Here is a 12097-nt window from a genome sequence, read left to right as displayed (position 1 = left end):
GAGCCCCCATCACTAAGGCAACGTCGAGGTCCCACGTCCTTCACCATGCCGGTGGTGGGGGATTTCCTCCCTCTCACTCTCGGGTACGCTTGGGATCATTTTCATATGTGTCAACCCCACACTTGCTCATGGGCTACACTCTCGTCTCCTCGTGGTCCATGGGGTTACTTATGCCATGACTGCGTAGATTTGCTGTTCCTTTGCATAGGGCCTGATTTTTTTAGCAAGGGAGAAACACACAACTGCACAAGATAACCAAAACTTAAGCTAAAGTGGTTAGGCAATAATATAACAAAAGAAGAAGCTCAAAGCCACGGACAAACCACAGCTATCTGCCCATTACATAATTTTGCTGTTACAGCTAGGACAAGTTACACAGCAGGTATCTGATCCTAGGCGGCACCCTAAGTTGCAGGTGCAGCTGACATGTCCCAAATAACTTTGCAAATACAGCTGAAATCAAGCACAGATAGGCTCAAGGCCAGACAAAGCCTGCCCAGTCCTAGGGCCTGGTATAAGGAATTGTCGTCATAAATTTTGAGGCCTATAATGAGTGCTTGGCAGCACCAAAACGGCTGAACCACAGGGCTACAACATCTAGGTGAAAAAAGGCAAGTCCAAGGCCTCTTAACACCCAAAATTTCAGAAATTGCCTGGGTAGCCAGTGGTACGTTTGTGGCTGGCAAACACCCATCTTCCCGTGCAAAGAATTTCCAGGAGTTGAGATGTACAAAGTCCTTCCAGCTTCGCAGTGGGGAGGTCAACACTTCTGATGACCCAGGTAATTTCTAAAAAAAAAAAAAAACAAAAAAATCTCAGATTTGGCATCTGTAGGACAGGGCCTACAGTTCTCCTCTGCTCCCTACGCTTGAGGACGTTCATCCGGCCGAGGTAACTTTTGTTCTTGTTTTGGAAGTGCAGTCACCGATGCTGAGGTGGTTCGGTTTTGAAGCGGTGAAGACGAACGAGAACGCAGCCAGCGTTCCTCACTGCCGAGTGCTTAGGCAGAGCCGTATCTTCAGATACGCTGTTTTCATGGAATTTCCTGCTTATTGACCTATCCGCAAGACTAAAGCTGGAGTCATGCAACATAATGGTGATTTTTCATTCTTTCGGGCTATGGCATTTTTGGATTCCTCTGGTGTTGAGCACAACAGCAGAACTTAGACCTTTAGGCGCAACTGCTGTTGCAGTAGCACATATTTACATTTAGTTTTATGAAGCTTCAACCAGATTTAGCTTAATGCGGTGGTTTTTTTTTTTTTTTTTTTTTTTGTTTTTCCTCCTTAGACTTCCATGGCTGCTATTACTGGCTGAACTGTTCCGTGTGGTTTTATGTCGGGCAGCGATCCCTGCCCTCTCCTCGGCCGCCAGCTTTCCCACCGTGGGACTTGGTCGGCAGGAGGCTGCCCTGGTTCACCTAAGGGGAAATCCTCGGTCGGGGGAGCTACGGCTACAAAACTCCCTGCCGGCAGGCGCTCCCCTGCTTGAAGGCTTCTGAAGGTCTGGGGAGGGAAGAGAGCAGCCAGGGTCGCTGCGGCGGTAACAGCGCGCTCTGTGCTCCCAGCGGGAGGGTTTCCTCATGAACGCGGGCTGCTGCTTTTTTCTTCTTCAGCTTCTGCTTTTTCCTGAAGGGCTGAATGAATGCTGCAGTGCCAGTAAGATCCAGCCGAGCTGCCCGAATAATCCGCTAATGAACTGCATAATAAAGACGTGGATTCAGTAAGGTGTCAGCTGTTTAAACTGGGCAGTAATTGGTCACCAGCAAGTAACACGTCCATTTAGCATCTTTCCAACTTTCCAGTATGCCGGTATGAACCTTTCAGCCCTGGGGACAGGGAGGCAGGGAGGACAGGGTGGCACAGGCGGTTACCCTCCTCTCTATTTGCAACATTGCATCTTGTGTCATCCCCAGGGTTATGCACATCCTGTGCAGCGACAGTCGCCGCTGGCCAGCTCAGCCACGGGACTTTGCATGAGCCCGCAGAGCTGCAGCTACAGAGACCGATAATTTTGGGGCGCTGGTGGGCAGAAACGCCTCGCTAGGCAGAACTGACTCTGCTCTTGCTGCCACGGGCTCCTCACTGAAATACGGTTGGCAGGAGCTAGCTCTAGGGCTTGCTGCAGGGAGCGGGGTGGCCCTGGCATGCTGGGTACCAGCTGGGATCTGGGGGTGCTTGGCTTCAGGGCAGACACCTCCAAAACGTGGCGTGGGCCCCCCTGGAAATCTGCAGGCTACTTCCCTGGGCTCAGCCCCGGACCGGCCGGCCTTGCAGCGCTCGGGCCCCCGGAGCGGCTCTAGGGATGTTTGCTCCGTGTGGCTCCAGCGCAGACCAAACGTTTCTCCTACTGCTGCAGGTTCCTCCTCCCCGCTTGGTTTCCTTCCTCTTCTGCCACAGGTGCATCTCTGCCTAACCACATCAGCAAAAAGGGCTCCACAGGGGACCTGGTGAGGCTTTCTGCCCGCTGTGCCCAGGGGCTGTGCAGGGGGGGTCCTTGCAGCACCCCGAAACTGTGCCCATGGTTTGGTCCCAGAATAGGCTAAATGTGCCTGCTTTGGGGTATTGCTGTTTACATCGGTGCAACGCTTGCGTGGTTATTAGCAATACGGTGCCCCAGGGGTGATGCACCCTGTCAGCCAGCAGGGTCTGGTGGTGGGGTGGTAGCATCTCCTTCTCGTCATTAACACGCAGCGTGATCGCTCTCCCCCCACCTTCTTCTCCTGCCCACAAAGATCTACTACCGTCAGGGTGCCCAGAGACGAATCTGCAAACAGACTCGTTGGAATATGCAGAGCACGTCGCCGGGCGCATTGCTAGTGCAACCGCTGGGAAGGCTTCAGCTGCTGTGAAATGAGATAAGCTGCACACTCTTACGTTGTCATCTGTGGACAAAAGAATCAAAAGTAAGGGGGTTTTGTTGTTCTGCATAACAAAAAAAAAAAAGACGTATTAGGTCTGATGTTAGACTGTTCATGAAATAATTAGCGTTTCCAAGTGTGTCCTAATTTCAGACAAAAGTGAAAATACAACAAGATGAATAGAAAATGATGGGTTATGCTTTTGGAACAAGGCAGTTTAATTGAGCCAGATGGGCCCAGATGTTTACTCTGACTGAAATGATCACCTATTCAGAGAGAAATGTTGTGGAAGAAACTGTAACAAAGATGCAAGAGGAAATTTTCCTCAAGCAATGATTACAATAAGGGTACTTCAGGCAGCTCTTACTGCTCTTGTGAGGCTAATAGAGTATGAAAATAGGAACATTTGAAGGCTGACTTAGAGGTGCTTACGCTGCTAACACTTCAGTTTGCATTTTGGTTTAAGAAAGTCCTTGTAATCATCGGCTCTCTCATCGGCTGACTTTGACTTCAGGTTTGCTCTTGGTCATCTGCTTTTTCTGTTTCTTGCAAATGCAGGCAAACCTCTTCTTTTTGTGCTTCAACTTTCCTGGTGAGCTGGATATTTAACACAGGATGTTTTTCATCCTAATCCTTTTTTAGAGCCTTGGTTTGTAGTTTTGTTTGAACAGAATGGCTTTTTATCATGGTAGCATTTGATGTGTTTAACCTACCCAGAGGTCTTTGAAGAATGGTGACGGGCTCCCTCCTTCCCCATGCAGGGACCTGCAGCTGCCAGATTGTGTGCTTGAGATGCACGCACACATGCACAAACACTGCGGATGTGTTCCCAGGGGAAAAAAAAAAAAAAAAAGTGGAGATTTTAGGCTACGATGCTAGGAGTCCATTAGATGTTAGGAAGACACTGAGGCCATAAGGCCTGGATGAGTCTGGACAGGGGGATGCTTGATCCACCTGTCCTGGGTGCTCTCTTGCTAGTGAGCATATGCTTCCCGAGCTCCTCCTCGTCCTCCTGGCTGCAGAAATGAGGCAGGAGGAGGAGAACTGAGGAGGGAGCAGGAAGGGTGCACCTCGAGGCAGATGCATGTGATCTAGTTCTCCTGATTTAGTTAATCAAAACTTCCTGATATCCCAGATGCATCCCGGGGGCTCTTCTGGCGACTGCACAGTGTGAAGGCTTTTTTGCAGCAAGGTCTCCACTGGTCTAGAGCTGTGCGGGAGGCATAGCAGTCTTTGAGACCACAGCCTTGAGACTTTTAGTTCCTGCTCATCATATGAGAAAAACTTGAAGCTGCTTGAAAAGTCTTTAGCTCTGCTCTGGGTCCTGGTATGTGGATTAATGTCAGGAAGCTCTAGGGAGCAAAACCTACACTCGTGTTTAGCTGTTCCGAGCAGGTGCTACAGCTGTTAAAAAAAAATCTTATGACCGTACTAACTCCTCACCACCCCCTCACACCTGTTACCTAGTAGCTTGCAAAATCTCTCTCCTACTAATGGGAATAAAGAGGCTTTTTTCCTCCCTCTCTTTTAAGTAGGTTTCTAAGTGGGAGCTAGTCGCAAAAAAACAAAAATCAGAGAAATTTTTGGCCTGATCTTGATGTAGGAAGATAGTAGTACACTTACGTGACACACTCCCATCCCAGGTACATCTGCAACAGAGAGCCGATCGGCAAACTGCTGTGGAGAGGGTGGAGGAACAAAATGTTCCCTGGGCTTCCTCAGTCAGGATGACTGCACAAAATCCCCAAAATCTGCCTTGAAATACACTTTGGTAGCTGGCTCCCCGCAGTTCTTTCTACCATCGGATTTGCGTTGGATGTTCATTTAGAAAACCGACCTCAAGGGTAACCAGCCCTCTCCTGAGGGCCTCTGTGAAGACAAGAAGCAGCACCTAGCCGACGATGCCAGGACACGGGGTACCCCTGGAGCACCCCTGGGCCACGGGAACACGGCTCCCTCAGCTCAGGCAACCCATATGCAATGGCACTGATGATCTAGACAATTTCCCAAGGTTAATTCCCCCTTGACAGTCCCACAGGCTCTCTTTGGTTTTCTTTTTCTTTGAAATGCAAGGAGTTGCAAAGACAGAATAAAGACAAACTACAGAGCTGTGAGATTCAGAAGTTTCTCAATAGACTCTCAGAAACCATAATAAGAGTTCAAAAGCTACTCTCATGTCTGTGGTTTGTGCTGATGTCTGAGTACTTAGCACAGGAGGTACTGAAAGAGCCATTGAACACTAATCAAAGTAACTTTGAAATAAAGAAAGAACTGCCTGACAATGAATTTCGACACAGAGTTTATTCCCTGATTAAAGGGCTCAGACATTTTGGCTCTCGGCATTCAGTAGTTTTCATCTGCAGGGACCCTTCTGAGCGATCCTGTAGGTACGGTGAAGGACTCGTGTTCAAAACAGAGTTCGTCGCTAAACCGGGCGCTCGGGAGCTGGCGTTACTCAACCTTCGTTCTACCACTGTGGATGTGACTCCAGGAGAAGAAACTTCCCTCTGCACAGGCCCTTCTCTGTAGTCAGGTCAGCAAGACTTCAAGGTCTGGGGCTTGGACTGGGAGTTGTGCTCATGGAAACCCTGAGAAGCAGCTTTTCTCACACCGGAAATGCTGCGCCGTGTTTCGAGGGAGTCCAGAAATGGGCGTGGGTGTAACCAGTGTCTAAACTTTCATATTTACTCCACAGAGGAACGTCTTGTCATTGTTGCTAAAGGGTCTGATTGTCTCAATGGATAAGAATGTGGGTTTTATTTCTTTGGAAGTAGAACCTAAAATTTGTTAGCAGACCATTTCCACATATTTCTAGTTTTTCAGGAAATGTGCGACGGTCAGATCTTCCTATGAAAACAGCTGCACTCCGTTGCCGTCCCAGCCTGTCCAGAACATGGCTTCTCATATCGGACAGGTGATAGGTAAAGGTAGAAAGAAACTTCTTTTTTTTGAAAAATGGAAAAGGTCAAGTTGTTTTAATAAATGTCATCTGGTCACCAGCTGAGCAAACAGAAGCCACCTGTAAATAAAAGACGACTAGCTCTTGCCTTATGGAAAGAACTGTCTGTCTTATCATTGCAGTTGCGATGGCTCCCCAAAATTGCCAGAGGTCGGTCCTGGGAGGACAATTATTATCTGCATGGGGGATGTTCTCACTCTGGAAATGTCTCAGGCCCTCACCTCTGGGAGGTGTGGCACCCTGGCCTGGCGTTGTGCTCTGCAGAAACCTCCAAGTGCGGCTTGCTTGCTTTGGCAGAGCACTGCTCCCTAATACTCTCAATGGGCTGGCTAATCAGAAAAACGTGACTACACACTGGAAAAACGTGTTCATGCTGACACACCCCATACACCCCAAGGTGGTGTGTGGCTCGGCAGCATCTGCCTGCTTTTCAGTTGTACATTGAAATGCAGTCACTGTTGCACAGAGCTACTGGGCTGACTGTGCTGCCACCTTATAAAAGGGCTCCAAAAATGCTGTCTTCTCCCTGTATTTCCTCTCCCCTTTTCTGCCAAAGCTGGCTTCTATGTTTCTTGCTCACCTTCCCAGGGCGGACGACACGAGCAGCTGGCTGCTACTGGCATGCAATGCCCACAGGTCCTCTGGAAAAAACAAAGTTTCTGTAGAGACCCTCAGCCTGCTGCATAATTTGGCCAGTAAAAGAGTTTCAGTCATGATGTGCAAGCCGCCCACTTTGCACACTAACAGGGTAGTTCAGGAGGTCAACCCTGGGCCTTGAATTTGGGGGCCACCACTGGACTGCCAGGTCACGTCCTGGGCAAGGCAACCACTGCAGGATGTGTGCTGTGCCCGTGTGGGTCTTCAACACCTTTGTGGCTAAAGGAGATGCTCTTATGCCATGGGAGATCCAGGTGCGGGCTTAACACCCCTTACCTCTAAAAGCCGTGCAGAGGGAACCAGCATTAAACAGATGGATGAAAGTCTGCGGAGCAGTTGGCACAAACTCTGTGGTCCCTTGCCCTCTCCTTCATCCCCAGCCACGCTGAAGATGAGCTGCTTGGGAGGCTCGCCAGGACAAGCCCCTCTGGCAGCCCATGTGCCACCTGGCTGCACCGGGAGGTCTCGTGGGCAGGAGGAAAATATGCCACCATGAGAAGTATGTTTCTGAGGGCGCTCCCAAGGAGAAAACGTGCTGACTTGGGACACCATGACTTACAAACAACCTTAGTAAGGATGCCATTTGTTTCGAGTGTCATACCAAAATAAGTCAAACGGCTCATGAAAAGGCTGAGAAACCTGCGCCAGCCTGGTTCCCTCCATGTGACCGTCCTGCACCCCTCCGAAGAGCTTAAGCCGTGGTAATAGTTCAAATCAACAGCTGGTAGCTTCTGTGCCAAGGCTGGCGGCATTTTGAAAGCTGAAGGCAGCAAAGACTGTGCAGGGAGAGACTCCAACATGCTGAAGAAATGCCCAGTGAGGTGGAGTTGGCAGAGAGCTACATGAAGGAAACGGTGTCAGAGCCAGGGCAGCACTGGAGCTGGTTTAAGGCTAAAGTTGAATGACTTGTTCCGCTAGTCTTGCAGCGCTAAGAGGGAAGGAGGTTTGTGCCTACTGATCTGTGTCCAGTGTCACCAGCTCTGCGGTGAGTTTAAGTGTCAGGCGGCTCACCAAGCCGCAGAGCACGTGCTGCTGTTTAAGTCGACTTCTCGGCCCCCGATCTCTAGACGAGAACTGAGTTTCAGGAGTTTGTTCCGGAGTAAGCCAAGCATTTCAAAAGAAGTGACATTAAAAGTAACGTACTGAAAACATGAGCCGTGTCATGGAGCAGGTGAATTGAACTGAGTGCTGTGCAAATAGTACACTGACTAAATAATGTGCTATAACTTCTATAAATAAAACGGAAGGTAATACTTGCACTGAAAGTTTTGCAAGCTTGAAGATGTTAAAATACCACATATGAGTAGCCAGACATTGCAGAAGCTTTAGACATTGCCTAGTTTTGTTACCTTGCTGTTACGTGAACTGGCCTGACTTTCTAACTCGAGGCCAGTTTCAGCTACCAGAGAGTAAAACAAAAAATAAAAAGCCTTCATTACTTCTACAGCTTCGTATCAAAGACCACTTTCTCCAATTCCTCTTTTCTCTTCTATCTAGCTTAGGTCGAAAGCCTTAACTGAACATCAAGGTCATTAACTCCCAAAGATATCTAAGGCTGTCTAAAAGAGATGCAAAAATTTGTCATGGCTACTTTCCTTCTGCCTTCTTGTATATACATCTGGCGTTAACAGTAGCCTCTCTGAGCTGCGTTTCACAACACTCAGCACCGCAGATATGGTCCATCTCTGGCATTTTTAGGTTCCGCTGAAAAATTTGCAAACCTTTCCGAGGCAGCAGTCAAGTTTGTGCTCTTGCAAGAGCAGCGACCCGTTTTCTTGCTGACTGAAGGTCCTTCCAGGCGTTTTGTCCCAAACTTCGTCCTTTGCCCCGTCCCAGTACTCAAACAACACAGCTATCCTTCTAAGAGATCTCTGCTCCCCTGCAAATCAGCTGTGCCAGCCTGGAAAATAAACTTGAATTCACCGCTTGCATAAGCAGCTGCACAGCAGTGTTTACTGAGTCCGGTCTCTGTACTGGGTAAGACACTGGTGCCTTGTGTAAGAAGTGGACCTCCTTCATTACAGGTTCTGCCGGCAGTGATAAAATAGCGCAGGATTTCTCATTACACTTTTTTTTTCCCCCTAGGAAGTGCAGGTGCCTACCAGCTGCTGCCATTTCACTGCAGTCCTTAAGTGAAAACCTGGGGATGAACTTCAAAATATTTGGGACAAACGCAGGAATGCTGTGCTCTGGCGGCTTTGTAAAATAAACTCCTATTTAGTAGCACGAAATAAACGTGAAGCTTTGAAAGGGTTTCTGCCTTGGTGCTACGCTCTACCGTCCTTGCTCATGTTCCACATAGTCTCCTGTTCCCTACGCATTTGAAACGAAAAATTCTTTGTACTGAAAAATCGTTAACAGAGCTGCTGCTGACTTCTGCCTCTTGCATTTACATGTGTGTTGGTGCTCCTCTCTGGGAGCACTTCTCTCTGTGAACGCAGGAGTCTGCACTGACTCATAGCTGCCTCCAAGAGCGCCCCGGTGCAAATCAACTGAAACCTCCCACAGAATAAAGTTGGGTTCATTCTGAACGGCAAAACCTGGCCCATGGTTAACTTTATCGCTTTTTCCTCATCCTATTCCTAGGGCAGCAGTCCCCAGACGGCACTATTAGCCATTTCATGTGGGATTTTTTTACTTACTTCTGTTTTTTTAAGTTTATAAGCAGTGTACTGTCTTGAAGAAATGCTATATATTCTTCCCTATAGAAGGAAGGGCTGCTTCCTGGGAACCAGGAGTGGTGACTGCGTTGATTATTTCTTCCTTTTTTTTTTTTTTTTTGGAGCCTCACCCACAGGAATGTTTTCTTTCTTTTTGAATGTCTGTTTCATAACGTTCTGCTCTCCTCGAACTTCTTTCTCCCATGACGTATCTTCCTCTCCCTCGCCTTGAGTATTCTTCAAGCGTTGCCAGCAGTAAGAAGTTGACAGCAAGACCCTGCAGCTGGCATATCCTGAGAAGTCATACTCACAACCTAGCATCTTTCTTTGAAGCTCTGAATCTCCATACTTCTTCTGTCAAGGGTGTTTGTACTTCTTCCCCTTCCTCTACTTCTATCCTACTGTTCCCATCGTCACCTCATACTTCAACTACTTTAAAAAAAAAAAAAAAAAAGAGGACTTCAGTAGCTTTTTCTCCTGATAGACTTGCAAACTAATCAGTCATAACTGCTCTGTAAGGTCGCTACCGCTAGAATGTGATGAAAAGGCAAATAATAATTTATGCTGCTGCATTTTGTACCCAGGAAGAGGATATGAGAATAGAGAAACATAGGAGAACAGGATGGATAGAAGTGTTTGGGGAGAGAAATATTGTGGTGGTGAAACCAGTCCTTGGGTGGAGCAGATTCTGTCTTCAACCAGCGAGACAGCCGGCAGGGTTCAGAAAGAAAGAACAAAGATATCTGTTCATTAACGTCTTGTTGAGACAACAGAAGGAGGAAGCTAGAATTACTGCTGTTGGATGAGAATGAAAAGCGTCCCAGTTTGGGATGCTGAAAAAAACCTGATTCCAGAGAAGGGCGAAAAGAGGGGGTAGGGGCTGACTGTCACAGTCTTTCCACAGATAGGACTGATGTGTGGTGTCCTTTGGGTCCTAACTCCTTTACATATTTACGAATGATTTTGGCACAGGAAGTAAAATCGGATTATTTTAGGAGATGAGGGTGATACTACATGAGATTTAGTAACCTAAAGCGGTAAGATCATGCTCCTGAGAACCAGCAGTATGAATTTTTGCTATCAACTGGAAGTATACCGGAGATGAGGCAGGAGAAGCAAGATGTGTGACAGCACGCCAACTCACAAGATGCTCAGGCTACCGGCGGGGTGCAGCTCTGAAGAAGTTCTTCAGCTATGTCAGAGCTGTTTCAAGGAGAGAGGAAAAAGATTCTCTGAGGCGTAAATGCCCTAACGACGTCTCCTTTGAAAACGTGTGTGTAGTGCTGGCCACTCGCCCTATGAAAACGAGACCTTGTGTGACAAATCATAGTCCTGGTGGTGCAGCCCAGCAAAACGGAGCTGAGCTTTTTGTCCCCTAGAAAGGCACCAGCGCAGAGAGGCAGAGAAAGAGCTGAGAGGGACACGAGCTAAGCTGGATGATGCTCAGTGCTAGCACAAGGGACCACCAATATGCTGAGGGTGGAAATTAAAAGCTTTCTAGTGATTGCAAGTGACCTTTCTGGAAGAGCCTCAGAAGCCCAAATAGCAGCAAGATGGAGTGTGACAGGTTTATGGAAGACATCATGTAACGCGATGGGTGAAGACGGTTTCAGTGGCTGAAGGGGCCCCTCCTTATCCACTTTCCTGTGCAATTTGCTTGAAAAAACATGTAACTTGTGATAGCCAGTTCTTGGTTGAGATAAGCCTTAGAGCTGTACGAGCAGGAACCAGACAGCCTTTTGGGTCTGAGTTTTATCAGTGTTACTACTGAAAAAACAAACAAGAGAAAACCACCACCCTGCTCCAACCTCCAGCTTTAGCTGTTATGCTGCGTGGTTTTGATGTCCTAGATATGCTGGTAATTAATCTCGCAGTTCAGTCTGTTGCAGCTTAAAATGGAGTTGGTAATGGAAGACTTCTGTTTCACTACAAGAGAATACTCAGACGCGTCCTCTATTAGTAGAGATATTCAAGGAATGGAACAGCATTCTGATTAAGGACTTTGTGGAAATCTCATCTTCTGTGACAGTTCTTGATTGTTAGAGTAATTCTTATGCTCACTGAAAGCTTTCAAAAAGCTCATTAAAAAAGGATATAAAATAGTCCAAATTTTTTTATGACGTGAGGAAAATTGTGATCTTTGCAAATCTTACAGAAGCTCAGCCGATTTCAGTGCTGCTGTTGTCCAGGCCCAATTCTCTACCTACGCTTTGAGAAAATACGCACTGAGAAGAGCTGAAGTCAGAGGGAGATCTGGCTTAAGTTCTGTTTCACTTGATGGATGCGCCAAAAGCTCTTTTGGAAACAGGAAAGCTCAGATGAGAAAACTTTGGGTGTTTACTAAAGCAGCGTAGCTTAACAGCCTGCAATCTGATGTTAGGGCTCTCTCATTTCGTCTAGAAATAAGACTGATGGGGTCATAGTGTCTGTCTATGTTGCTGTAGCTTCCTCCTGATGTTTTAATCCACTTGTCAAGCGCAAAGGAACCTGGAAGAGAAGTGAGATGCTACATGACTTATGGAAACAGATGGCTGGGAAGAGCAGGAGAACCTCTAAAGCTGGAAGCAGTAATACACATTTCTGTCTCACTAGACCTTAGGAATCTGTATGAAAAAGAGACTTCATAAATGCTTCAACAGCAGGGAAAGTGAGAGGTCCGTCCATCTGAAGAAGTAAAGCCACAGAAAGCCTAGATGGTTTTGATTTTCTGCTTGGAGATTTAGTGTTTTTCTTGGCCGTGCTGCAGCGGGCAGGTGTGAACACGTGGACAAGACCCAGGGACTCTCCCTTCTTGGGTAACGTGCTCAGGAACGTGCACGCTGACAAAGAACCAGCTCCCAGGTCTTGGTTGCAGATCGTCCACATTTACACGTATTTTGATTTGCTTCCATGTTCTCTGTGGAAGTGCAGCAACTAACTCCAATGGGGTGATGGGGAAAGTTAGCTTCAGGGACCAACTTC

Source organism: Struthio camelus, chromosome Z, assembly GCF_040807025.1.
Source record: "Struthio camelus isolate bStrCam1 chromosome Z, bStrCam1.hap1, whole genome shotgun sequence".
Classification (NCBI taxonomy): Eukaryota; Metazoa; Chordata; class Aves; order Struthioniformes; family Struthionidae; genus Struthio; species Struthio camelus.
Note: the sequence above shows the minus strand (reverse complement) of the source record.